At 42.3% G+C, this 27,879-nt stretch overlaps 1 protein-coding gene across 4 annotated transcripts in view; it reads left to right on the top strand.

Annotated features, from left to right (window-relative positions):
• The window catches only part of Plcl2 (phospholipase C like 2), a 151,255-nt gene that overhangs the window by 17,798 nt on the left and 105,578 nt on the right, over positions 1-27,879 (top strand). The window contains exon 1 of one of the 4 annotated variants that reach the window (XM_040729176.1): positions 26,174-26,330. The exons of the other annotated variants lie outside the window; for them this stretch is intronic. The gene's annotated coding sequence lies outside the window, so the exon portion shown is untranslated. Of the gene's footprint in view, positions 1-26,173; positions 26,331-27,879 lie in introns of those variants that run through there. 4 annotated transcript variants of the gene reach the window in all.

Genomic DNA, 27,879 nt, shown 5'->3' with positions numbered 1-27,879 from the left:
AAAAAAAAACAGTCGTATTTGGTTTTACCCTAGGACCCTGGGCAATCTAATCTCAGATTCTTGGTCACTAAAGCATTGTTGAATATGGATTCCAAGTGGTGGGATGTGCCTTAAGTCAAATCAGATTATTTGTTGGTTACCCCCACAAGCTTTGCCCCACCATTGCCCTTGCATGTCTTGCAGGATGGATACCATTGCAGATCAAAGGTTTTGTGGCTGGGTTGGTATGTATGTTTACTTTGGTAGTGTGCAGAGTATCTTCCTGTACCAAAGAGGCTGCCATGTAAGTGTGAAAGCTCCATGTAGGCACCAGCTTGACTTCTCCCTGTTCAGTGTGTAGTTATGGTCTTCAGCAGTGGGACCTTGCTGCCACTTTGTGGAGAGCAGACTATAGTCTTCACAATAGCCTGGGTTGTTTGGATTTTCCCATGCCAACAACTCAATTAAATGTAACCCAATCCATTACTAGAAGTGTCATTTGGTGACAAGATATGTCCAGTTGGGGCTTCTGCTTTATTAGGGTTCTGTACTACCCCATCCTTAATTTCAGCTGTCCTCCTGCCCTCTCCTCGTCTCCCTCTCTTCTTCTCTCTCCCTCCCAACTTGATTCTTCTGTTCCAGCCTAACCACACCCATCCATCTACAACTGTCTACCCCATTTCCCTCTCATAATGAGATCTAGCTGTCCCTCAGTCTCTTGCTCTATACCTACCTCTGGTTCTACAGATTGGAGCTTGGTTACCATTGACTTAACAACTAAAATCCACATATAAGTGAAGTCATACCTTATTTCTCTTTCTGAGTCTCGGGATGATGTTTTTCTAGTTCTATCCATTTACCTGCAAATTTAATAATTTCACTTTTAAAAAATGGAGTAATACTCCATTATGTAAATGTCCCACAATTTCTTTATCCTTCCTTCTGTTGAGGGACATCTGGGTTGCTTCCACATTTTGGGTATTATGAATAGAACAGCAATGAACATGGTTGAGCAAATGTCTCTGGTAGGATGAAGCCACCTTTGTGTGTAAGTCCATGAGTGGTATAGCTGGATCTTGTGATAGATTTCCATATTCCCAGGGGACTACCACACTGATTTCTATAGTTAGTGTCTGTACAAGTTTGCACTCCCACCCACAATGGATGAGTGTTCCCCTTTCCCTACATCCTTGTCATTGTGAGTTGTCAGTTTTACTGATACTAGCAGTTCTGATAGGTGTAAAATGAAAGCTCAAAAAGTTTAGATTTTTCATTTCCCTGATGGCCAGAGGCTATTGCACATTTCTTTGTGTCTCAGCCATTTGAGTTTCATCTTTTGAGAATTCCCTGTTTTGATCTTCTGTACCTCATTTTTAATTGGGTTGTCTATATTGTTGTTGTTCTTTATATATTTTAGATACTAGCCCTGTATCAGATATGTAGTTGGTAAAAACCTTTTCCCATTCTGCAGGTGGCCACTTTGTCTGAATGATGGTATCCTTTGCCTTACAGAAGCTCTTTAGCTTAATGAGGTCCCATTTACTGATTGTTGAATTTAGTGCCTGTGTTAATGGTGTTCTGTTCAGAAAGTCTTTTTCCATGTCAGTGAATTCTAGGCTACTTCCTCCTTTCTCTTCTGTTAGGTTCAGTGTGTCTGGTACACTGTTGAGGTCTTTGGTCCTTTGGCATTGGGTTTTGTGCAGCATAAGAAGTATGGCTCTGTCTTGATTCTTCTCCATGCACGTGTCCAGTTTGACCAGCACAATTTGTTGAAAATGCTGTCTTGTTTCCAGTGTGCACTTCTGGCTTCTGCAAAAAATGATGTCCAAATGTGTATGGATTTATGTCTAGGTCTTCAGATTGATTCCCTTGATCAAAAAGTCTGTTTTGTGCCAATACCATTGTTTTCATTACTATAGCTCTGTAGTACAAATTGGAGTCAGGGATGGCGATGCCTCCCACACGAGCTCCACTGGCATCAGATAGTGAGGTGCTTAACATGAAGAGCAATGCTGAGCTTGTGATACTTTCCACGGTTCCTTTCTTTTTGTTATTCAGGATCGTTGCAGCTATCCTGCTTTTTTTGTCTTTTGGTGTGTGTGTGTGTGTGTGTGTGTGTGTGTGTGTTTCCACATAAACCTGAAAATTGTCCTTTCAAAACTTGTGAAGAATTATGTTAAAATTTTGATGGGGATTTTATTGCTTTTGGGAGGATGGCCTTTTAAAATATATTAATCCTACCAATCCATGAGCATGGGAGATCTTTCCATTTTCTGATAGAAGGAAGACTTTCATTTCTTTCTTCAAAGACTTGAATTTTTATCATACAATTCTTTCACTTGCTTGGTTAGAGTTGCCCCAAGATATTTTATTTTATTTAAGGCTATTGTGAAAGGTATTGCTTCCCTGGCTTTTTTCTCAGTCCATTTGTCTTTTGTATATAGGATGACTACTGAATTTTGTGATTTAATCTTGTCCAGATATTTTGCTGAAAGTGTTCATCAGTTGTAGGAATTTCCCAGCGGAATTTTTAGGGTCTCTCTCTCTCTCTCTCTCTCTCTCTCTCTCTCTCTCTCTCTCTCTCTCTCTCTCTCTCTCTCTCTCTCTCTCTCTCTCTCACACACACACACACACACACCATCATCATCATCATCATCATCATCATATCATCTGCAAATAAAGATACTTTGACTTCTACCTTTCCAATTTGTATCCCCTAATCTCCTTCAGGTGTCTTATTGCTCTAGCTAAGACTTCATGTAGTAGCTGAATAGTATGAAGAAAATGGACCACCTTGTCTTGTTCTGATTTTAGTGAAATTGCTTTGAGTTTCTCTCCATTTAAGTTTAAGTTGGCTATGGGCTTATGGAAAACTGTCTTTATTATGTTTAAGTATCCCCGCTCTCTCCAGGACTATTCACACTCTCCAGGGATGTTGTTAAAGTCATACTCCTTGTATCTCTCATCTTTCTCATAGGTATAAGAAGCATGGGTAACTATAATCTGTAATTCTCAGAAACAGAGTTGCTCAATGCCTGAAGCTTCTCAACATAATTTAGCAAGGACAAGACTTCAAAAAAATGTAACTCTGTGTGTGTGTGTGTGTGTATACGTGTACGTGTGTACAGAAAGAATACCCTACTCAGTTAACATACAAGAATCTAACAATGTAATACCAATTACTTTATAGAGAGGAAGATGGGCATCAAAGAAACTCATTATGGAGTTTACTTTCAACATGGCAAGACTAGCCATTGGGTAAGAAACTGCTCTTGCCTGGACTGTTTGACTGTTGCTATATAAACTAGACATGCAGAACCCATAGGAAAGTGACTTCTGAACTTGTAAAACAGCCTTGCAGGGTTCCTGCTTCATGGAAGAGTCTGCCAGACATTCTGTAGGACACACAGAAAAATAACTGACAAACTGCCAATGCCGGTGGACAGTTTAAAATTTCCTGCTTTGCTGAGAAGTCTGCCAGACACACTGTGGCCTATGTCCCGCCATTATAGAAGAAGTTTGGGTGATTGTCCAGGCAGTAAGACTTCTCTGTCAACTCTAGAGTTTACATATATTGTCCTCCTGTGATATTTGATAGAGTTGAAGCTAGATAGTTATGGTTATTGTTTCATTAGTTATGATAAAAAGATAAGTTACATATAAGACTTTAGACTCACAAAGGTAGGATAGATGATAGAATATTTTCTTTAACTCTTGCTAAATGTTAATGGACTAAATATCACTAACTATAGTTCTTGCTTAATAACTATTTTGTTATGTATAATTTTACTGTGTTATAGTTACAACCCTTCTTTTTGTTTAGACAGAAAAGGAGATGATGGGGGTTGTCCTTCTGTATATATGTTTCTCTTATTGGTTAGTGAATAAAACACTGATTGGCTGTCTGGCCAGGCAGGAAGCATAGGCAGGGCTAGAAGATGAGGAAAATTTTGGGAAACGTAGGCAGACGGGGTCTTAATGCTGACGAAGGAGTAACAATATGCTGGGGCATTACCGGGTAAGCAACAGCCTATGGCAATACATAGATGATAGAAATGGGTTGATAATTAAGACAGAGCTAGTCAATAAGAAGCCCGAGCCACTGGCCAACAGTTTTATAATTAATATAGCGTCCATGTATTTATTTGAGGCTAAAGTGGCCGCGGGACCAGGCTGCCGGGGACAAAGATTCTCTTTATACTTAGGGCAGATAGCAGATAGACAGGGTACCTGCTGCATCCATACTTTAGGGAAAGTAGATGCAGACTGGGGGAAATGAGCCTTTGGGTAGCATAGCATATGTCGGGTGACTGTCTTAGGGGCAGGGACACAACAGTGATATTGGGCGTTGAAGTTACAGTCTAGGTTATGTTTTATTTTATATATATTTTTGATGTAAGTTTTAAAAACAGCTTAGTCAAATGAGGATAAAGTTAATTGAAATATGATGATAGCAGACAGTATAGGAATTATACAATATATCAGCCTACCTTTGTTTTCTGTAATATTTAATTTGGAAAATTTTGGTAACATCTTAGAAAGCATTGTGGCACCTAAATTTTACTATGTATTTGAATAAATTATCATATTTTTCCTTTTATTGTTAAAGTTAGTATAGACATCCAGAGTTAGTAATGATATCTCAGAAGGACATGGCTATCACCATGTACCATGGGTACTCTACAGCAGCTTACATTATCTGCTTGCTACATTTGACATAAAAGTAAAACTGTCCATAGGCTAATGTGGTCTCACCAAGCTACACCCCTAGTCCTTTTTGCATTATAAATTTGAGACAGCTTTGCTAAGTTGGATAGGCTGCCCTTGAACTTTCTGTCTTGTCTCAGCCTGGGACACTTGTGACTACAGACCAGGCTCAAATGGTTTGTGTGGTTTCTATGATGAAATACATAAAGCTGTTTGTTAGCTATTTCTTAGTAGCAAGGACTGGGGTCTAGTTCTAGCTTCATCACTTAAAATCTATTAAACAAATAACATATACCTCCATGTAGTTTTCCCAGCTGTGAAAGAAATGAAGAATGATTTTAGCATTCCTTCAAAGGACTGCTGTGCTTCCTACAGGGAATGGGTTTGTGACAGTGTGGGACTGGATGGCTTTCCAGAGCAATCTGATTTGAGATGTCGTTCCATTCCTTCTGACAGTTGTTTGCTTACTGTCTTTTAGAGTCATCACTTTGCAGCACTCTGAGCAGGCAATAATTAATGAAGAAAACCAGCAACTTTTGTTATTTGGAGACAGACTTTCACCATTTAGCCCAGATTAACCTCCAAACTCTTGATGCTCCTAACTCAGCCTCCTGACTGCTAAAACAACAGTTACACATCATCAGGCTTGGCCAGAAAATTAGAAATGTCCACATCTTGAAATCCCAGCTCACTCAGATGCTCTTTTATGCTCTGTAACTGAGAGTGCCAAGAGAATTGAGTTAAATGATGTGTTTTGGGTCACTAGGAGATCCAGAGTTCAGGGTGGGTTCTTTCTTCCCTAAGGATCTTCCCTCCCATCCGTGGGAACACTGGCATTGATTTGACTAGTTACCCTACTGTCCCTAACTATGAGATGTCTACCCATCTGTCAGCATGGCAACCACAGGTTCTGCCATCCTTACCAAGATGAAGTAGCCTGATTCCTGGTCAGAGTTGGTTCTCCTGTTTAGGGGGAGGAGCTCACCCCTTTGCCTCAGCTTGTTCCTACAGTACTTCTCCCTACACCCCCTGTTAACTTGCTATTGGGTTGTTCCCATTGGCTTTGAGCATTCTGGCTTTTCTATCGTGTTTAATTGATGCCCTTTCCCTTGTTAGCTCTTGTATAATTTCTTTGCCTGCCTTTGTGACAAAAACAACTGAAAGAGTTATATGTATGCATTGTCTTCAATCCCTTGCTCCCATTTTTCTTAAACCCACTCTGTTCAGGTTCTTACCTTCATTGCTCACCAGAACTGTTTGTGTTAAGGCTGTCAATGGCCTCCAAGCTCTTAAACCTACCAGTCAGTTCACCCATCACCAGTAGCCTCGGATATGGTGGTTGTTCTCTGTCTCTGCACCAGGCTTCCTGGGCTCTCCTTCCCTGCTTCCCTCCAGTCTCTCTGGCCCCAGACTGTTGGAACGACTCTGGTCTTTCCCCATCTCCTCTGTTGCCATCCCTTAATGACCTCATATTGTTCTACGGCCTTACGTGCCATCTGTATGCCGACCTCTCCCAGCCTCCACGTCAGTGTACTCCCCCACGCCCCAGGCATCCCTGTTCCCTCTGCCTCGCCTGTTGTTGCCCCGAGTGTCTTTACAGCTCTCCCGCTTTCATCTGCTGCTCCTGTCCACAGCGCCTTTAGAGTCAGGCCGTGTGTCACAGGTACTGGCTCCCGTTTAACACTGACCGTGGTTATACGTTTGTTTTGAACACACATGTATACGGCTCCAAAGTCTTCACTGTTATATATCATTACAGTTTTGTATTTTCATAATAACTTCATTTTTATCATGTATCGTAGCCTAATAATGGAAAAGTTTCATCCAGAAGTAGGAAACAGAAAAAGACTACTCTAGGATGTCATCGTAATACACTTATTCCCCTAGGTCTCAGCATTGTAAATCTAATTCATGCTTTAGACTGTTTTCTCGTGAACAAACCCAAGTCTTCAAGGGGAGTTGGGATGTCTAGAACCTCTTTCAGCAACGAGTCAATAACCCATGAGCTCAGCTGTGTTAGGAACTAGCAGAATTCCCTATGACCGGTTTTTATGCAAAATGCCAATTACCATTCGTTTACTTCAGTATGAATATTATATGGATGATCTGACTTACAGGCGCCCACCCTGTGGTTTAGTACAACAATGACAGTTTTCGTTTTGAAATACTTTTTTCCTGAAGGCTGCTGAGATGGCCCACTGGGTAAAGATGCCTGCTGCCAGCTGTGATGGGCTGGGTTTGGTCCCCAGGACCCATCTGGGGAAGAGGGAATTGACGCCCACAAGTTTCCCTCTGACCCTCACATGCATGTGCTGTGGCACGTGCTTCCCTCCATAGATAAATACGTTAATAAAATGCGTGATCAGGGTCTGAACTTACAAAATTACATTTTGTTATGATAAATGTTAGGATAAAGCATGTGGGGAACCTTGTGGATTCCATGGTGGGTGAGGTTGACCCAGGCAGAGGGACAAACACACCAGGCAGACAGAGCTTAGTGAGAAGTTTTATTAGAAAGGGGAGGGAAGGAAAGAGAAAAGAGGTAAGAGACACAGAGAGAGGACAGGAGAGAAGAGGGAGACAGGAAAAGTCCTGTCTGCCCCAGGGAAACCCTGGGAAGGAGAGTAAGTGGGCAGGGTCTTTCTTTTAAAGGGTCCTTTGCACCTGTGTGCAGGCTGACCAGGATACTGCCTGAGTGCATTCTGCCAGGTGACGGGGCAGGCCAGCATAATGCCTGAACCCTTGCATTTCACATGTTAGTTTTGAATAGTAGCCATTAGTATTTGGAAACTGTATGAAGGCTGTGGTGGATCTGCCTAGAAGTGTTTCACGGGTGGCTTTGATTGATACTGGCATGTTGGACCATTCTCATCGGAACAGAGCACATTTCAGTGTGTAGAGTGGAAGGAAGGAGGCTCAAACTTAGACAATGTTTTGTTAGTTGCTTCACGTCTGTGCTTTGATTTCCTGTGAAGTGCTTTGTAATCAGAGTTTGCTTGTTTCTACCTGCATCAACTCTGCTTACTAGTTGCTTTACATTTTTCTCTGAAGGGAATTGAGACTTGCATTGTAGTGCAAAGTGATGAGCAAAATTGCTCAAAATGTCAAAATAAGTCTGCAGGCTCCTGACTGACTAGGTGCTGTGTTCTCGGGGTTGCTCCGTTTCCTTTGAGTTATTCTTCTCTTTGTGTTTAGAAATACTAATTCAAGCTGGGAGTATATGTTACTGGTAGAGAACTTGTTAGCATGCATGATTTGTTGGCTTCGGTCCCCAACATCACAAATAAAAATGTAATTTAATAAAAATATTAACAAATCTGAATTAAGGTTGGCTAGGTAGGTCTATAAGTAATTCACATCTTTATCAAACCAGGCTAGATAAGATCAGGCTGCCATTGTTATTAGAAGATGGCTTCCTCTTTCCAGCTGACTGTGCTGTCACCGTCACAGTCACTGTCACTCACATTTGTCCCCTGTCTCTGATTCTGCTTCAAGACTCCTGTTCCCAACACATGCTTAACTTCCCTTCCTCCTGTTCCCCTGCCCTTTCTTCCAACACCCCACCCCCATCCTAATACTGAGATAGCTAATCTTAGTTGTCAGCTTGACACCCCTGGTGAGAGAGAACATGAATGAATTGTTGCCTCCATCAGATGGCAGGTGGGCATTTTGTCTGGACATTCTCTTGATTGATAATTAATTGATGTAGGAGGTCCTAGCCCACTGTGGGAGCTACCATTGCTAGGCAGGTACCCTGGATTGTGTATGAAAGGTATCTGAGTGTAAACCTGGAAGCAAGGCATTAAGAAGTGTTCTTCCGGGGTATCTGCTTCAAGCCCCTGCCTTGAATTCTAACCTTAGCTTCCCTTCGACAGTACAGTGAAATAAATTCTTCCATGCCCACATTGTTTTTGTCCAGTGTTTTATTAGCACCAGACAGCAGACTAGAACAACTCCTTGGTCAAACCCCTCCCCTGACTGTTACGTGATACTCTTTGCTCTGAGGTCAGAGCCTCACCCATCCTCTTCTTGTCCACAATGCGTGATGCGTGGGAATCCCTGCATTGTCCGCTCCTGTTGCTCCTGTTCTCTGCCACCTCCGTCCTTTGGCGACAGCACACAGGCTGTAGTCCTTCCCTCTCTTGAGTCTTGTGTTTTCACCCTGAGTGAGAAGCCCTCTTGCAGCAGGCATAGCCCTTCTCCAGGGCACTCCTCATGGGTGAGCTGCAAGTGGGCTGCTGTTGCTGCATGTGGGCGCCCTGTGCGGGAAGACTCCTCTAACCTCACTCAGAAGCAGGGTCACCACCTACTGTGGCTAGGGAGAAGATTTTTCTCAACAATACTAGCAGGTTGTTGCTAGGATTCTATTATGAGTAATATGCAAATACTGTAGTATTTCAGTGTTTACCTTATCTATTTACTTCAAATAGCATTTTAAATTTGGCAGTAAGGAAAACAAATGTTTAATCAAAAATTTGTGAAATGTCAAATGACTTTGTGTTGAGAAAGGGAAACAAAAATCCAGTTATGTAATAGAATGTAAATAGATGAAAATATTTGTGTTTATTTGTATATGTGCATATATATATTAAATATTTCTCTTAGAGTCATTGCTTTATGACGGTGTTGAAAACTCTACATAGTCATTTTGAACAGAATCTTTTAGGTTAACACTTAGAATTTCATGATTTTGTGTAGAAATAGCTGCCTGTACACTTTTTTATAGGGCTGTGTATTAGTGGGAAAGCATTTGCCTAACATGCACAAAGGCTTGGATTGAACTCCAAGAATCATTTAAGTGAGGCATTGTGGTACACACCTGTAATCCCAGCACTTAGGAGGCACAGGCATGAGAATCAGGAATTCAAGGTCATCCTAGGCAACATAGTGAGTTTGAGGCTAGCCAGGACTATGTGAGACCATCTTCCCACCCCGATACGGGAGCCGGGCAGTGGTGTCAATGTGGCATATACCCTAGTGTGTATTGCTTTTCAGATTGCTATGATACCAGGAATTTTTATTCACTTTAGCATATTGCCATAATGTTGTAACTCAATGGCACTCAGTTATATTTAACCAAAGTCAGTGTTTTCTTTTTCCTTGTTTAGTATGAGACTTTTAGGACATGCCATTACTTGTCAGAGCTCACTCTAGTGTGAGGTGGGAACCCTGAACGTAGAGAATTAGACTACTCCAGTACAAATCTCAATATAGTCCATGTCTTATGAGAACAGCAAAGTGACTTACATGCGAGAAACACACACACACACACACACACACACACACACACACACACACACAGTGAGCACAGGAAGCATTTGGTGAAAAGCATATTTAATTTAATTCTAAAAACTAAGTGAAAGAGCTCTTGAATCCATCTGTCATTTAAATTAGTAATTTGAATTGGCTTCTCTGATTATCAATTAAAAACTAATGTACTTTCATAAATTGAATTGCATTTTAAGTTTTTTTTCTCTTGGTGGTCCAATTTAACTGTAGTATAATAGGTAATTTTCTTTATCTCAATAAATGAAATAAAATTTTGTTTCTTTATAGTTACTTTGTGTAAAAGTGAATGTTTAAAAGTTCTTGTGGAGGAGGCTGAAGAGAGGGCTCAGGGGTCAGCAGGGTTTCTGTGCTTGTTAAGAGAGGGCTCAGGGGTCAGCTGGGTCCCTGTGCTTGTTAAGAGAGGGCTCAGGGGTCAGCAGGGTCCCTGTGCTTGTTAAGAATCTGAGCTCAGTCACCAGTCAGCTCACAGCCACCTCTAAGTACAGACTCCAGCTCCAGGACATCAGCCTTTATGGGCACACACACATGCATGTACACACACAGTAAAAATAATAGAAATCTTTTAGAAGTTCTTATAGAAATTAGTAGTCTTTTTGGTTTACATAATTTAAGGGTATGTGTGCTTTAAAGATTTAAATGTAAAAATAAAAATATCACTTTAAATTGTAAAGTGGTGCTGTTGGTTTGTGAGAGTGAACATTTGCTCTCCTTGTTAGCTGTCCTAGTGGGTGATGATGTAAATTGATTAAGAAAAATGAGGCTGAAGAATTCAAAACAAAGTATTGTTCTTCCAGATGACCCAAGTTCAAATCCCAGCACTCAGGTCGACAGCTCATAACCACCTGTAACCCTAGCTCCAGGGGATCTGATTTTTTAAATATTAAAAAAAGAAAGAAAAAAAATGAGCTTGAACCAAAAAGTGCATAACATTACAGAAGTTTCCCCTCCCCTTCCCTCTTATCTTTATTCTTTTTGAGATAGGGTTTCTCTGAGAACCTTTGGCCTTACAGAAACTCACTGTGTAGACCAGGCTTGTATCTAACCAGGAGACCCGTCTACCTCTTCTTCCCGAGTGCTGGGATTAAAGTTGTGGGCCACCACAGCATTTCTTTGCTGTTGAATTTCTGAAATTTTTTTAGTGTTTCTGTCCTGACGGAGCCGTTCATATTCCAGAATTCATGATTATTTGCTGATTTGTTGGGAACAGTTACTTCCCTATGGTTTAAATCTATTCTTTTATGCATGCAAGATTCTTTTCTGCTCTGATAAATTTGTCCTTTAAAATTTTCACTTTTCCGTCATCTTATCAAACACTGTTTCATCTTTTCTGGAAAATTACTTCTCATTGGTTTATTCTATTCTGTTTATTCCTCCCAAATTTATCATTTATCATAAAAATGTATGATTTCTAAAAGGGTGGTTTCTGTCAGTCCGATGAGACCAAGTTTGGTATGGGGAGAGGTCAAGCCCCTCTTATGCTTTGAGAGAGGAGGACAGAGTGCTAGGAGAGGGGGAGACAGAAGTTGCCCCACGGAGTCTAGGAAGTGCTTCCTGAACTAAGGCAAGACTGCATGTAACTAAGTCAACGTGTGCTTACTAAGGGCTTATACTCTTGAAGTGTTTGGTGATTGGATGGCTACATACATTTTTGTTTGTTTGCTTTGTGTTGGTAGAAGCCTTTAAATAAGAGGGGAACCGTTAACACCATAAAGTTGACACACTAGAAAACAAAGGGAAGGGTGAGCATTGTAGAATATAACATTAATTAACTTTCAAAATGTTATAATCGATTTTGCTTTTTTTTTTTTTTTTTTTGAGACAGGGTTTCTCTGTGGCTTTGGAGCCTGTCCTGGAACTAGCTCTTGTAGACTAGGCTGGTCTTGAACTCCAAGACCAAGTAGTTGATGATGAGTATTTTGAGTAATTGTGGTATCAGTTACTTAAAGACATTTAAAATATCCATGTTATAAGCATGATTTTGAAGGTTAATTGTGAAGATCATTGAAATACATGACTTTCCTCTTTGACTGATTGACATGTGGTCATACATTTCCCTGTGTCCTCAGTGAGAAAACAACGGTTTGTTCTTTACACCATCCTTCTTTTCCTTTGCCTGTGTTCTGTCTCAGGAGCTCCCTGGGGATGCATAGTCAACAACTCAACTTAGAGTCACATGAGCAGTCTGTCTGAAATAACTGATGACATAGTTGTGCCGTAAAAGCTTCTCCTTCCCTGGACCACCCTTTCCTGGTCCTTAGCGTCTTTCAGCTGTCACAGTGCGGATGTGCAGAGGACATGGGCCATTTTGTTAAGACATGCATCCTCTATGTATTCGTGGGTTGGTCTTTATTTCAACCGGAATCAAGTCTGAGAGATTTTTTTCAGCCTGTGTCCATATGGCTACCTAGCCAACAAACATAAAAATCAGTCCTTTTCCTAGGTTCAGTTTGTTGTTTATTTTAGCCAAAACATGTTCTTTTGGTTATTTACAAACTGTAGAACAGACCTCTTCAAACTCAGTGTTAGATAGCCATTTTATTGTGATCATGGATTATGTGTGTGGGGGGTGGTTTGGACAAACACATCCGTGATGTCCTGTCTTCTTCTCAGTGTCTGAGTATCAACTGAAAGAACTCCAGCTTCCATTTCCAACCTAGTTTCTTGTTTACATGTTGGGATAAAGGGGAGGTGGATTCTCCCGGGCCTGTCAGCCACATATCCCTCTATCAGGGGTTTGATCATTCTTGAAAGAGAGCCCCAGGAGAACCACGTGAAAAGTTTATGGCCTCTTTTCAGCCTCATTCTTACCTTAAGTTACAAGTTAATCAGTGGTCAGCCCAGATTCAAGGTGAAGGATATGGAGCCCTACTTCTTGATAAGGGAGTAGCAGGCTCGTGTTGAAGAGGACCCCGTAGGCTAGAAGCCATTGTAGTAGTCATCTTGGAAATTTATGCAAAAGGGAAGTTGCAGGCATCTTGATACTTTGTATAACACCAAATTTTAATTTTTAGTGTCTCAATATTCAAAAATTTAGTATTAAGTAGAAAAAATCAGACAAATACATGAATATACCTTCATTATCTATGTGTGTTGCTAACATATAGCTAACAAATAGCTTCTGCAGGAACCAAAGAAGTACAGTTGGCAATAGTCTTGGTTAATACCCTTAAATTGAAAAACTAAAACAAGACTATCAGATTGTGTTGGGTTATTGTAAGGGAAACGAGGCATTTAAACTTGGAAGATAAAAAGAGAAAAAAGCCTGCCTTGGTAGCTCATGCTTTTATTCCCAGCACTGGGGAGGCAGGAGGAGGTCTGTGAGTTTGAGGTCAGCCTGGTCTACAGAGAGAGAGGGAGGGAGGGAGGGAGGGAGGGAGAGAGAGAAAGAGAGACAGAGACAGAGACAGAGAGACAGAGACAGATACTGGTCTTTGTGTGTTTAATGAAAATGTTATCTAAGTTTGTAGTTTGTTTTTGAAAAATGTGTATACATTCGGTGGTGGTGCAAGCTTTTAATCCCAGCATTTAGGAGGCAGGTGGACCACTGTGAGTTTGAAGTCAGCCTGGTCTACAGAGTGAGTTCCAGGACAGGTTCCAAAGTTACACAAAGAAACCCTGCCTAAAAACAAAATAAAAACTACGTATCACAAAATTAGATTTTTGAGTTTTGGTGACCAAGTAATTCTTCCACTCCCCCAATTTATAATATATCTCAAAATGAAGTCAACTTCAAAGGATAGTGGATGACTCTAAGAACTACATAAGCAAGTAGTCTCCATAGGTAATGCATGAAAATGCCCATTAGCACTGATGCTTGCTGGTGCTAAATAGTATGCCATACAAATACATGCTGGGATTGGAGCATAATGTTGTCCCCTTCCTAGTAAAGGCGACTGGCAGACACGTTTTCTCAGGGTACACAGATCCCCTCTGTGATGGAGGAAACACTAAGCTAACATTTAACCAGGACAAGCTCATTCACCTCCCTGGGGCTCAGTTTCCTCATCTTTGGAGTACAGGACTGAGTTTCTTTTAGTGGTGTAATTCTGTGACTCTGTTGTCCTTTGCACTCATATAACACTGGAATAAGGCAGTTATATGGCAGCTGGAAGTTAATATTAAATATGGGAGTACAAGGGTCATTTAGTTTCAATTCAGAAAGCTCATAAATTCTAACTGGTAATCTGTTTGAACTGGTATTGACTGATCCCAAAAGTTAAACAGAAATACTTTAGGAAAACTCCAGATTAAGTAAAGTTATTTCAAAAGATATACTAAAAGACAAAAATCTTTGTTTTTAAATTTTTTTCATACAATCTATTTTGATGACGTTCTTTCACCTGCCCAAGCCCGCCCAGGTCTTCCCCACTTCCTGCCCACCTGACTTCATCCCTCCTGTCCCCTCCCCACCCCTCCCTTTCCCTCCTGTCCCCTCCCCTCTCCCCCCTCTCTCCCCTCTCTCCCTCTCTCCCCTCTCTTCCCTCTCTCTTCCCTCTCTCTTCCCTCTCTCTCCCCTCTCTCTTCCCTCTCCCCTCTTTCTCCCTTCCCCCTCTCTCCCCTCTCTCCCTCTCTCCCCTCTCTTCCCTCTCTCTTCCCTCTCTCTCCCCTCTCTCTTCCCTCTCTCTCCCCTCTTTCTCCCTTCCCCCCTCTCTCCCCTCTCTCCCCTCTCTCCCTCTCTTCCCTCTTTCCCTCTCTCCCCTCTCTCCCCTCTCTCTCCCCTCTCTCCCCTCTCTCCCTCTCTTCCCTCTTTCCCTCTCTCCTCTCTCTTCCCTCTCTCCCCTCTCTTCCCTCTCTCCCCCCTCTCTCTCCCCTCTCTCCCCTCTCTCCCTCTCTTCCCTCTTTCCCTCTCTCCCCTCTCTTCCCTGTTTCCCCTCTCTCCCCTTTGCTTTTTGAGAGTAGCTTCATGGCGGAGCCCTGGTGGGAACCATGCTTACTGCTGTAACTCTAGGGAGTTTCTAGCTATAAGCCATGACCAAGAAACATGCTGCTGGCTACTAGTAAACACCATTTAATTGTTTGGTATCAAGGCCTCTTAAAAGAGCCATGCATGCTGAGTCAGGAAGCCTCCCTTAAAGGAGCTGTGAGCCTCTACTTGTCTCTAGCAAACAGAGCCCACCTGAGAAAATGCTGCTACCGAGAAGCTGTGCTTGACTTTGTTCTTTTGTTTTTAAAATCCCCTTTTAAAGCTTTTGTCAGGTTTTACATAGACTCTCTGCTCCATGTATGGGTGCCATTTGAAGATGGGATTTAAATGAGTTCACCAGATCCAAGATAAATGATAAATAGGTATTTATTAGGAAAGCACTTACACAGATAAGAGTAAATAACTGCTGTGGTCTTCCTGCTCCAGAAGATTCAGTCTCTGCCCTTGGGATGCTCTCTGAAAACCAGAGAGCTTGAGCCACCCCCTCCTCTATCTTATAATTGGTCACATCTGCACCTAAAAGCACACCTGGAGGGTGTGGATACCACTGCAAGTTCACCTGCACAGGAAGATGCCACTATCCATCCCTCCCTCCCTCCCTCCCTCCCTCCCTCCCTCCCTCCCTCCCTCCCTCCCTCCCTCCCTCTTTCCCTCCTTCCCTCCTTCCCTGTTTCTAGAGACAGGGTTTCTCTGTGTAATTTGAGTAGCTGTCCAGGAACTCACTCATGTTGGACCAGGCTGGCTTGGAAGTTGCAGAGATCTTCCTGCCTCTGTCTCCTGAGAGCTGAGATTATAGAGCCTCACCACCATCTGGTCCAATTTCATTTTCTTTTCTTTACCTCTTTCTCAAAAATAAGCCAAAAAAAAAATAAAAACAATAAGATAAAAAAATGACAAAATAAAATAAAACAAAAAAGTTCACAAGCAAACAACAAAACAAACACAACAACAAAAAACAAGGAGTTCGTTTTGTGATGGCCAGTTACTCCTGAGCAGCTCTGCCTGGGGGTGTGATTGGAGAATGCGATTTTCCCTTTCCCAGAAGGTAGCCATGGGAACTTAAGTTTTGGGCTAGAGGTGGGATTTGTGTCTGTCTCACCTTTTTAGTGCTGGGACTTTGCCTGGGTTGAGTGTGCAGGTCCTGTGTGTGCTCAGGCTCTGAGCTCATGCATTCGCTTCCGTCTTTCCACAGCCTCTCTGTGTGCAATGCATTCGCTTCTGTCTTTCCACAGCCTCTCTGTGTGCACTCCTGAGCCTTAAGGGGGGTTTGAGAAGGCCGGCTCTGCAGGGCTGGCGCCCTCACTTTGTACGTTGTGCTGTCTGTTGTGGGCCTCTGTAGTCGCTGCCGTACATTGAGAGAAGCAAGTTCTCTGGACCTATGAGGACAGTGATTATAAAAGACAGAAATCCCAACTTTAGAGCATTTAGCAGTGATGACACTTGACATTATCTTATTTAACATTGTTTTCTTCATTTGAATTTCTGTGCGAAACCCACTAGATGAAAATAGGAAATAAATCAATTTAAATTTTGAGACTGTACACTGTAAATCTAGGCACTGTATTTTATACTGTTTGTTTATAAATTTGCCAGTTTTGCCTGAACTTTCAGATGTATTGGTATAATGGTCATTTTATTATCTTGCATTTTCTTAAGCATATTGCATGTATAGTTCCTATTTTTAATACTAGTATTGCTCATTCTGTCTCTCTCTTGATTGGGCGTGCCAGAGGTTCGTCAGTCTCAGCCTTGTCTGTTCTTTTAAACCAACTCTGGCTTTACTGAGTGTGCGCTGTTCCGCTGTCCTCTGGCTTTACTGAGTGTGCGCTGTCCTCTGGCTTTACTGAGTGTGCGCTGTCCTCTGGCTTTACTGAGTGTGCGCTGTTCCGCTGTCCTCTGGCTTTACTGAGTGTGCGCTGTCCTCTGGCTTTATTGAGTGTGCGCTGTTCCGCTGTCCTCTGGCTTTACTGAGTGTGCGCTGTTCCGCTGTCCTCTGGCTTTACTGAGTGTGCGCTGTCCTCTGGCTTTACTGAGTGTGCACTGTTCCGCTGTCTTCCTTTTCTATTTTGTTGCTCTCCGACTTTATCCTTGTTAGTCCCTTTAACCATATTTTCCACCCTTTTCATTATTTTTTTTGTTCATTTTCTGACTGGTTTAGTTGTTTGCATAGTTCTTTAATAGTTAACTTTCCTCTACTGTATTACTTTTGTGGCTCATAAACTTGTTGCCGCAGAATGAGGGTGTGCCACCTCAGGTAGCAACATACAGTTAGGATTCTTTCCTTGGATCCCGTAACTTAAAGATTCTGTGAGTGTGGAACATATAGTCTCCTCCATGGTTCAGAATTAATGAGGCAATTGTAAATTCACTCAGGCAGATTTTAAAATTAATAGCCATGTTTCAAAGAATGAATGCAGGTCACTGAGATAAAATAGCCTGTGTGTTTTTAAACAAAGAGGAATAAGTAAGTTGTCTATAATGTTTTGATAACGGTGCTATTTGTAGCTTAGTTACTTTATTGTTTGTAAATTATCTTCCACTTTGTGCCTGTTAAGATGACAGTGCATACTTAAGTCCCTGGACTGTGGATTCAGGTTTTAGAGTGGCCTGTGGCTTATAAGGCAGTGACTTCCTACTGATCCAGTGGCTTTAGAATGTCTTTTGATTTTTTTTTTCTGTGTAACAGTCCCAACTGTCCTGGAACTCACTTTGTAAACCAGGCTGGCCTCAAACTCACTAAGATCCAGCTGCCTCTGCCTCCCAAGGCCTGGGGTTAAGGCGTGCGCCACCACATCTGGGCTATCACTTGGCTTTTTAATACTGCATTTGTTAAAATGATACTCTTAGGGATGATATAATACATGTTAGTGTGGTGTTATCTGTGAAAGTATTTCACATAGATACATTGAGTTTCACATGCTATGATTAGCTGATATTAATCAAGGATATGATTACATGATATATTAACTGGAAACAGATTAAAAAGATCAACAAAATTTTGGAAAGAAGATATGTAAGCGAGGTGGAGAGAAAAAGCAAGAGAGCTGAGTTCCAGCGTGGCTTACATGCTGGTGTGGCCATTAGGAAGGATGTGCTCCCAGGACAGAGGAGGAGAATACTTGTGTGGTATTACTATTTTGTTCATTGAGATATTTGAGACAGAGCTGAGCCCCAGGTGGCCTTGATCTTACTAGAAAGCCAAGACTAGGCCATCTACTACCTCTTTGCCCGAGGCTGGGGCTGTGAGAATGTGCCACCATATGGGGCTCTGTTCTTACTGACTTTTAAAATAGACTCAGTTGCTCAGGTGCTCTGGGTAAACCACAGTATGGTAGCTACTACTGAATGAGAACACAGTAAAGCATTATGAATATTAATTCATCAGGACCAAATCAGAATGTGTAAGTGTATTTTTTGTAATCCCTTATTTCCTTTTTCCTTGTCTTTGGAGGGAGTTCTATGCAGCATCTAATACTAGAATTATCTCTCACTTGTTAGTTAAGTGACTTAGGAATTTTTATGAACAGAATAGAATAAGGCCTTTTAAAAATGTGCTTAGTACTTTTTTATTTAAAAGTGCTAAAGATTGTTTGCACATTCTTGACACTTTAAATCCTGAGAAAATAGAGTTCTATTCAGCCACCCTTTTCTACATCTTTTATTTTGTATATTATTGCCTATGGTTTTTTGTTAGTTTGTTTAAAGCAGTTTCAGATTTCATATTGAGGTCTTTGATCCATTTTTAGTTGTTTTTTGTCTAGGGTGATAGAGGTCTAGTTTCACTCTTCTTCATGTGGACATCGATTGTCCCATCACCATTGTTGAAGATGCAGTCTTTTCTCCAGGGTCTATTTTTAGCTTCTTTATCCAATGTCATATGGATATGGATAGCTTCATGTGCTCATGTTTGCCTCTTCTCTTTTGTTCCGTTGATCTCTTTGCCCTTTTGTGTGTCAGTACAGTGCTGGCTGTTTTTATTGCTGTAGCTCTGTAATAGAGCTTGAAATGTGGAATGCTAGTATCCCCAGTATTGTTGTTTTGCTCAAGATTGCTTTGGCTATCTGGCATCTTTTGTGGTTCTATATGAATTTGAGTGTTCTTTTCTTTTTCTATGAAGAATGTCATGGGAATTTTGATTGGGATTGCGTTGAATCTGTAGGTTGCCTTTTGGTAGGATGGTCATCATCACAATATTAATTCTGTCAATATGTGAGCATAGGAAGTCCTTTCCATCTTTCAGGGTCTTCCCCAGTCTCTTGAGAGACTTGAAGTTGTCATTGCAGAGGCCTTTCACTCCCTTGATTAGTTTTTTTTCCCTAGATTTTTTGGAGGGGGCCTATTATGGGTGAGATCATTCCTTTCATTCAGTTGAAAGAAGAGGAGACCACCAGAGTGAGACAGAATCTTTGCCACCTGACAGAGGATTAATATCCAGAATATATAAAGAACTCATGAAAAATATCTCAATTATAGCTACCACAACAACTTGCTGCCTTTCTCAACCCCCACAAGATCCAATCAGAAACTGGGCTCAGGGTCTTAACAGGGAATTCTCAAAAGAAGAAATAAAAATGGCTAAGAAATACCTCAGAAAGGTTTATTTTCCCTAGCAATTAGCAAATCAAAACAAGTTTGAGATTTCATTTTCCCCGATCAGAATGGCAAAGATCAATGAAAGAATCAACTACAAATGCTAGAGAAGATGTAGGGAAGGGACCCTCATTTACTTATTGGTGGGGTTGCAAACTGGTCCAGCACTCTGGAAATCAGTGTGGAGAATCCTCAAAAAGCTGAAAAGAAATCTACCACACTCCACACTCCACAGATACTTGCTTAGCCGTGTTCCCTGCTGTTGTATTCACAGTAGGAAATGGAGAGGGAGGACACAGATGTTATAAAGGGAAAATGGGAGAGGTGGGGCTCTAACTAAGAAACGAGGGAAGAGGGGTAACCATGGGAGAAAGAACCTAGGAAAATGTTTGATGTTTACTTTATATACCCACACATGTGTATACATCCATGTATGTATCTCTCTATCTGTCAAGTAATGCTCCTTGGGTAAATAATTGTTCCCCAAGAGCCACATAGTGTCTGACAGTTCCTGGCATGGGAAACTTCCCTTTGAGTTATTGGTCAGGGAAGTCCAGGAGATCTCCAAAGCAGCATAGGCTATTGCTTGATACTCCCGGAATGTGAAGGTAAGACCCTATTGCAATGACACCACATCCTGTGGACACAGGACTTGGAAGAACAGAGCTGGAGCTGACTCGGAAGCCTTCTCCCTGAGGACTAGCTGTAATAGTATCTGAGGTGCATGCTGCCTAGGGAGCCAGTCAGTATCCTACCCAGCTGGGAAGTGAATGGACCATCGTAATGACCAACCTGCCAAGATCTGCCCAATGGTTCAATTGTGGCTCTTCTATTGGGGTAACCAGCAGCTGTCTAATTGATAGAAGACCCACTCAGTAGGAGAGATTTATGCCTGGTATACTGTAGACCTAGCTAACTCTATGACTGGCGAAGTTATGGAACCCAGAAGAAAACTGCCACATTTCCAAACCAGTGTAATTCCTAACTCCTTTCTAAAAACTTACGCTTATGCCCACAGATAAGTGTAATTCTCACTCTCACCTCTCGTCAAAGAAACTTTTTTATGTAGCTGATGGTGACTATCATAGAAATCCACAACTGGGCAAATTGCAGAGTATAATAGATTGTGGGTGTCCAACCCAGTTGATACATCTACAGAGCAACCCTGATACCTGGGATTCAGTGAACATCATGGAATAGGTTGTGGATTTAGATTTATTATGAGTGTATTGCAGTGGTTCTTGAGCATGTGAGGCAAGAGATACATATCTCTCTGAGGAAGCCCCCCACTTGGGAGAGAGAGTCTTACTGTATAGTCAGACTGGCCTACAAATTTTAATCCTCTGTCCCATCCATCCAAATTTTGAGATTACAGTTTGTACCCTCATGCCTGATGAACTGTTTTATTTATTTATTTATTTTGGTTTTACGAGACAGGGTTTCTCTGTATTGTTTTGGAGGCTGTCGGTCCAGCCCGGCCTCGAACTCACAGAGATCTGCCTCCCGAGTGCTGGGATTAAAGGTGTGCGCCACCACCGCCTGGCGAACTGTTTTATTTTTAATTTAATGTTGTACCTTTGTTATATCAGGAAGCTTTAAATACAGCGATGAAGGGCTCAGGGGGTTGGTATATTGGGAATGTGGCTGACTTGTTTAATTGCACCAAACATTTTGAGGACTATGGAGTGGTGACTTTTATATCTGTTCTTGGCAAGCTGATAGCGTTTTTAGTAGAGGCTAAAATCATGAACACATGAGCTGGGGATAATCTTTTCAGTCAAGTGGCATTAGGTAGTCCTGAAAGGGGATGGATCCCATTTCCCCTGGCTTGTCAGTTTTCTTCAAAGGCTGAGTCATGGTGTAGAGGAGCAAAACAGATGTACTGATCCTGCATCCTAGATGAGTGAGGAGATAAAACAGAGGTACTGATCCTGAATCCTAGATGAGTGAGGAGATAAAACAGAGGTACTGATCCTGAATCCTAGATGAGTGAGGAGATAAAACAGAGGTACTGATCCTGAATCCTAGATGAGTGAGGAGATAAAACAGAGGTACTGATCCTGAATCCTAGGTGAGTGAGGAGATAAAACAGAGGTACTGATCCTGAATCCTAGGTGAGTGAGGAGATAAAACAGATGTACTGAACCTGAATCCTAGATGAGTGAGGAGATTAAACAGAGTTACTGATCCTGAATCCTAAATGAGTGAGGAGATAAAACAGAGGTACTGATCCTGAATCCTAGATGAGTGAGGAGATTAAACAGAGTTACTGATCCTGAATCCTAGATGAGTGAGGAGATTAAACAGAGGTACTGATCCTGAATCCTAGGTGAGTGAGGAGATAAAACAGAGGTACTGATCCTGAATCCTAGATGAGTGAGGAGATAAAACAGATGTACTGAACCTGAATCCTAGATGAGTGAGGAGATAAAACAGAGTTACTGATCCTGAATCCTAGATGAGTGAGGAGATAAAACAGAGGTACTGAACCTGAATCCTAGATGAGTGAGGAGCAAAACAGAGGTACTGATCCTGAATCCTAGATGAGTGAGGAGATTAAACAGAGGTACTGATCCTGAATCCTAGATGAGTGAGGAGATAAATTCTGAGGTTTTGGGAGAACAGGTTCCCTCAGTTACTTGAATCTACTCTTCATTTTCATATGTGGACACAATTTTTTTCTAAGTATAAATAATTTTAGCTTTTTTAAATTTTAGCATTTTTAACTGCTGAACCATTTCTGTTCATTAGGCAATCATCAAGAAATAATTTTATTATGGAGAATCTCAACAAAAGTATTCTCTAAGTAAGGGCACAAGAAATATTAAGATACCCTGTGGAAGAATCTCATCTAAGACACTGCAGACAGGGAACTAGAATGAAGATGATTTGATTTTAGTAAATTAATTGAGCATGCAGCTGTTTAGAAGCAATGTGCTACAACAGAAGCTGTTCTTAATCTCTGCCAGTGTAGAAAGAATATTATCATTCTTAGTAGTGAAAACTAATTCCTACAAAGGAGAATTTTTATTGCTAGAAAAAACTTGGCTCTTCAGTTTTTGATGTGTTTAAACTGACTCAGGAAGAATCTGGTATCCAGACTTCAGCACCTCGATTCAGTTTGTGGTATGCCAAGCAAACCTATTATAAATATATAATACCTTCTCAGCTTTTAGACAGTTGTCAAGTTTACATAGGTAATTTCAGTGTTTGAAACCCCTGTATGCTTTTCTAACTGGACAAAACTTACTTTGATATAACTTGTGTCTTTAACTCCTAGGAAAGATAACTTTATCAAATCTAAGGTCTCATACTCTGCCGTCTGTAGCTGCTGAGAAGCGTCTTACTTTCTGGTCTCATGTGCTTAGAAGACGTCTCAGAAGCCACTTTAGGTGCCCATTAAGTGGATCTTCAGTTACATTTGTTAACGTGTTAAATATCATTGGCTCTTGGCAAATGGAGTATTCTATGTGTAAATGGATGCAAAATCTATTCCTAACTCATCATAATTAAGATTTAAAAAGTATATTTAAAGAAAGACTTTCTTTTTGAGGCAGTAACCAAGGACAGGTCTCAATTGAAGGGGCTCATACTGCACATCCCCCTCCATCAAGGTCTCAATTGAAGGGGCTCATACTGCACATCCCCCTCCATCAAGGTCTCAATTGAAGGGGCTCATACTGCACATCCCCCCTCCATCAAGGTCTCAATTGAAGGGGCTCATACTGCACATCCCCCTCCATCAAGGTCTCAATTGAAGGGGCTCATACTGCACATCCCCTCCATCAAGGTCTTAATTGAAGGGGCTCATACTGCACATCCCCCTCCATCAAGGTCTCAATTGAAGGGGCTCATACTGCACATCCCCTCCATCAAGGTCTCAATTGAAGGGGCTCATACTGCACATCCCCTCCATCAAGGTCTCAATTGAAGGGGCTCATACTGCACATCCCCCTCCATCAAGGTCTCAATTGAAGGGGCTCATACTGCACATCCCCCTCCATCAAGGTCTCAATTGAAGGGGCTCATACTGCACATCCCCCTCCATCAAGGTCTCAATTGAAGGGGCTCATACTGCACATCCCCTCCATCAAGGTCTCAATTGAAGGGGCTCATACTGCACATCCCCTCCATCAAGGTCTCAATTGAAGGGGCTCATACTGCACATCCCCCTCCATCAAGGTCTCAATTGAAGGGGCTCATACTGCACATCCCCCTCCATCAAGGTCTCAGTTGAAGGGACTCATACTGCACATCCCCCTCCATCAAGGTCTCAATTGAAGGGGGCTCACACTGCACATCCCCTCCATCAAGGTCTCAATTGAAGGGGCTCACACTGCACATCCCCCTCCATCAAGGTCTCAATTGAAGGGGGCTCACACTGCACATCCCCCTCCATCAAGGTCTCAATTGAAGGGGGCTCACACTGCACATCCCCCTCCATCAAGGTCTCAATTGAAGGGGCTCACACTGCACATCCCCCTCCATCAAGGTCTCAATTGAAGGGACTCATACTGCACATCCCCCTCCATCAAGGTCTCAATTGAAGGGGGCTCACACTGCACATCCCCCTCCATCAAGGTCTCAATTGAAGGGGGCTCACACTGCACATCCCCCTCCATCAAGGTCTCAATTGAAGGGGGCTCACACTGCACATCCCCCTCCATCAAGGTCTCAATTGAAGGGGGCTCACACTGCACATCCCCTCCATCAAGGTCTCAATTGAAGGGGCTCACACTGCACATCCCCCTCCATCAAGGTCTCAATTGAAGGGACTCATACTGCACATCCCCCTCCATCAAGGTCTCAATTGAAGGGGCTCACACTGCACATCCCCCTCCATCAAGGTCTCAATTGAAGGGGCTCACACTGCACATCCCCCTCCATCAAGGTCTCAATTGAAGGGGCTCACACTGCACATCCCCTCCATCAAGGTCTCAATTGAAGGGGGCTCACACTGCACATCCCCCTCCATCAAGGTCTCAATTGAAGGGACTCATACTGCACATCCCCCTCCATCAAGGTCTCAATTGAAGGGGGCTCACACTGCACATCCCCCTCCATCAAGGTCTCAATTGAAGGGGCTCACACTGCACATCCCCCTCCATCAAGGTCTCAATTGAAGGGGCTCATACTGCACATCCCCCTCCATCAAGGTCTCAATTGAAGGGGCTCACACTGCACATCCCCCTCCATCAAGGTCTCAATTGAAGGGGGCTCACACTGCACATCCCCCTCCATCAAGGTCTCAATTGAAGGGGCTCATACTGCACATCCCCCTCCATCAAGGTCTCAATTGAAGGGGCTCACACTGCACATCCCCCTCCATCAAGGTCTCAATTGAAGGGGGCTCACACTGCACATCCCCCTCCATCAAGGTCTCAATTGAAGGGGGTTCACACTGCACATCCCCCTCCATCAAGGTCTTAATTGAAGGGGCTCATACTGCACATCCCCCTCCATCAAGGTCTCAATTGAAGGGGCTCATACTGCACATCCCCCTCCATCAAGGTCTCAATTGAAGGGGGCTCACACTGCACATCCCCCTCCATCAAGGTCTCAATTGAAGGGGGCTCACACTGCACATCCCCCCTCCATCAAGGCGTCAGCTAGCACTTTGGACAAAGAAACTAACTTGTGAAGGCAACATTTTGTGTTACTAAACCATGACTTCCTTATAGCCATGGAAGAGTTGAACACATACTGAGGAAAATCATAAACATTCTATAATATTTAAACATTCTATAATTAAAATGTTGAAACATCCTTTTTTTTAAGGATTTATTTATTTATTATGTATGCATTGTTCTACCTGCTTGTATGCCTAAACACCAGAAGGGGGCACCAGACCTCATTCTAGATGGTTGTGAGCCACCATGTGGTTGATGGGAATTGAACTCAGGACCTCTGGAAGAGCATCCAGTGCCCTTAACCTCTGAGCCATCTCTCCAGCCCGAAGCATCTTTCTAAAAATGAATTAAAATATCATTAAGTATAATTAAGTATCTTAAATGGCAAAATTATGTCACCTCTTGCATCCCACTAACCAAGAGTGATCAAACTCTTAGCAGAGTCTAAGGTTGGATTCTTAGTCCTCTTGCCTTCTGTGGTAAGACCCATACCAGTTGCTTCCCCTCACCCTGGTGAGGTGAATGGGGCTGGGACAGATGAGGAGTGGGCCAGGCAAGGAACGGCCACCTGGGGAAGGAATAGAAGGGAGCAGAAGGAAAGCAGAACCTCATGACCATTCATAATGACCAGGCGGTGGCCTGGACTTAACAGTCTCTCTCTATCTACTCTGACGGGTCTTTACCAAGTGCTCTCTGTCTCACCACCCCACAATAATCTCAGTGTACTTTCATTACAGGAACTCTATCCTAGACTCTGGGTTGGTGTCTTGTAGTCTTAAACATTCCATTTTCTTCATTCTCCTTCTCTTCCACAGACTGGTAACCTTAACTGACTTTGTTTCTGTTTGCTGAATCTTCTGATGGCCCGGATCTGCTATTGAATCCTAGTGAGACCTTCACCTATTGTACTTTTTGATGCCAGAATTTATATTTGGCTCCTTTAAATCTTAATACTCATATTCTATAGTTGATGACACATCAGTCTGACTCAAACTGGCTGCCACACCCCTGGTGGCTTACATTTGTGGTGGTCCCTCTGTCTCAGCCTCCAGCTTGCTTGCAGACGTGAGCCAGCCCCCATGCCCAGCTGTTTGCAGACGTGAGCCAGCCCCCATGCCCAGCTGTTTGCAGACATGAGCCCCCATGCCCAGCTGTTTGCTTTCGTTCTGTCAGCACCGTCCATCTTAGCTCTTTGAGCACATCTGGGAGAGGTAAGGCTCTGTTTACCAAGCCTTGTGTGTGGGCTTCCTCACACACAACCCTGCTTTTTATTAGTTGCCTCTTTTACTGGATGTGGGCACTTTGTTTCTTGGCATGCCATGTAATAAAAATCCTAGCATTTAATAGTATGGTGTGGAAACTCTGCGGATCAGGGTCCTCCCTTCCACGCATCAGGCTTGTAGCTGCTTTTGTTTAGTGATTTTTGTTGTCTATTTTTGTACTGTTTCTGTCTGTGGCTTTGGAATCTTTCCTAGCTAAAAGCAGTGAGCAGTGATTGGACTGCAGTTTCCCTAACACACAGAGAGTCTCAGTGTTGGCAGTGGGGCGCTGTTGACACTAGCTACCACTTTACTACCTGCCTTAACCCTGACTTCCTGTTTGTGAAGTGCTGAAGGCCTCTCAGAGGGAAGTTGAAGGTTATCTGAGATCTGCACTGGGCTTCTAGTCAGCCCCAGCAAGACAACTTCCTCACAAACTGCAGTTGACTTATTTGTCTGTCAGGAAGGGGCTTGGGAAATAGTAACAGGTTCTCCCAGCTGTTTGCAGCAGCAGCATGGAAGGCACTCAGCAGCTGTGAGTAGTAAGTAAATGGTAGTGATTGGAAGTAACTTTACACTCTTGAAAGCAAGGGTTTGTTTTTTTATTGAGTATTAGAATACACTTCTCAGGCAGTCTTTCAGGTTTTATTCAGCTATTTTATTTGTGAGATTTACATCTATAGAATATGAGTTTTTAAATTATTAAATGTGAATGACCTAAGTCACAACCCTATTTGTACTGCATATTTATCTTTACCAGTTTCAGTTGTAAATGGAAGCTTCATTCAGTTCCTTTATCGCAACCGTTCAGTGGTTTTGAAATTAAGATATGACTCACATGCTATAAAACTGACCCTTTTAAAGCACACAACGCATTATGTTTTGTTGTTTTTTTAATCCTACACACAGCCGTATAGCCATGACTACAGTTGAATCCCAGAACATTTTCATGTCCACTGGTAGCCATTCCCAGTCCCTGGCAAACACTAATGCATGCTGTCTCTCTGAATTTGTTTTTAACATTTTATATTAGTGAGAGTGTATGGCCCTTTCTAACTGACCTCTTTCATTTTGCAGTGTTTTAACAGTTTATCCCGTATCAGTTTGTTTCCCTTGTATAGCTGAATAATGGGCCATTGTGATACCATCATTTTTTCAGTCATCAGCCAAGGACTTCCAGATCATCTCTACCTTTTAGTTATTGTAATCAAGGCTGTTAACAACGTTAGTGCACAAATTTTTGTATGAACATATATTTTCGTTCTACCACAATTCATAGAAATGGTATTGACAGGCGATATTGTAGGTCTAATATTTTTAAATATATATGTCAATTTACTTTTTAATATATTTTTTATTGAGAAACTTGTCACTTTCTCCCATCCTTTCCTTCTTCCTGCTCCTCTAAGGTACCCTCTCTCCACCTGCTCCCATCCCCCATCTCAAGTTGATAGCTTCATTTTCTTTGATTATTATTGTTACATACATATGCATGTATATG

Source organism: Mesocricetus auratus, unplaced genomic scaffold (assembly GCF_017639785.1).
Source record: "Mesocricetus auratus isolate SY011 unplaced genomic scaffold, BCM_Maur_2.0 Super-Scaffold_100021, whole genome shotgun sequence".
NCBI lineage: Eukaryota > Metazoa > Chordata > Mammalia > Rodentia > Cricetidae > Mesocricetus > Mesocricetus auratus.
This window is presented reverse-complemented; position numbering and strand designations above follow the sequence as displayed.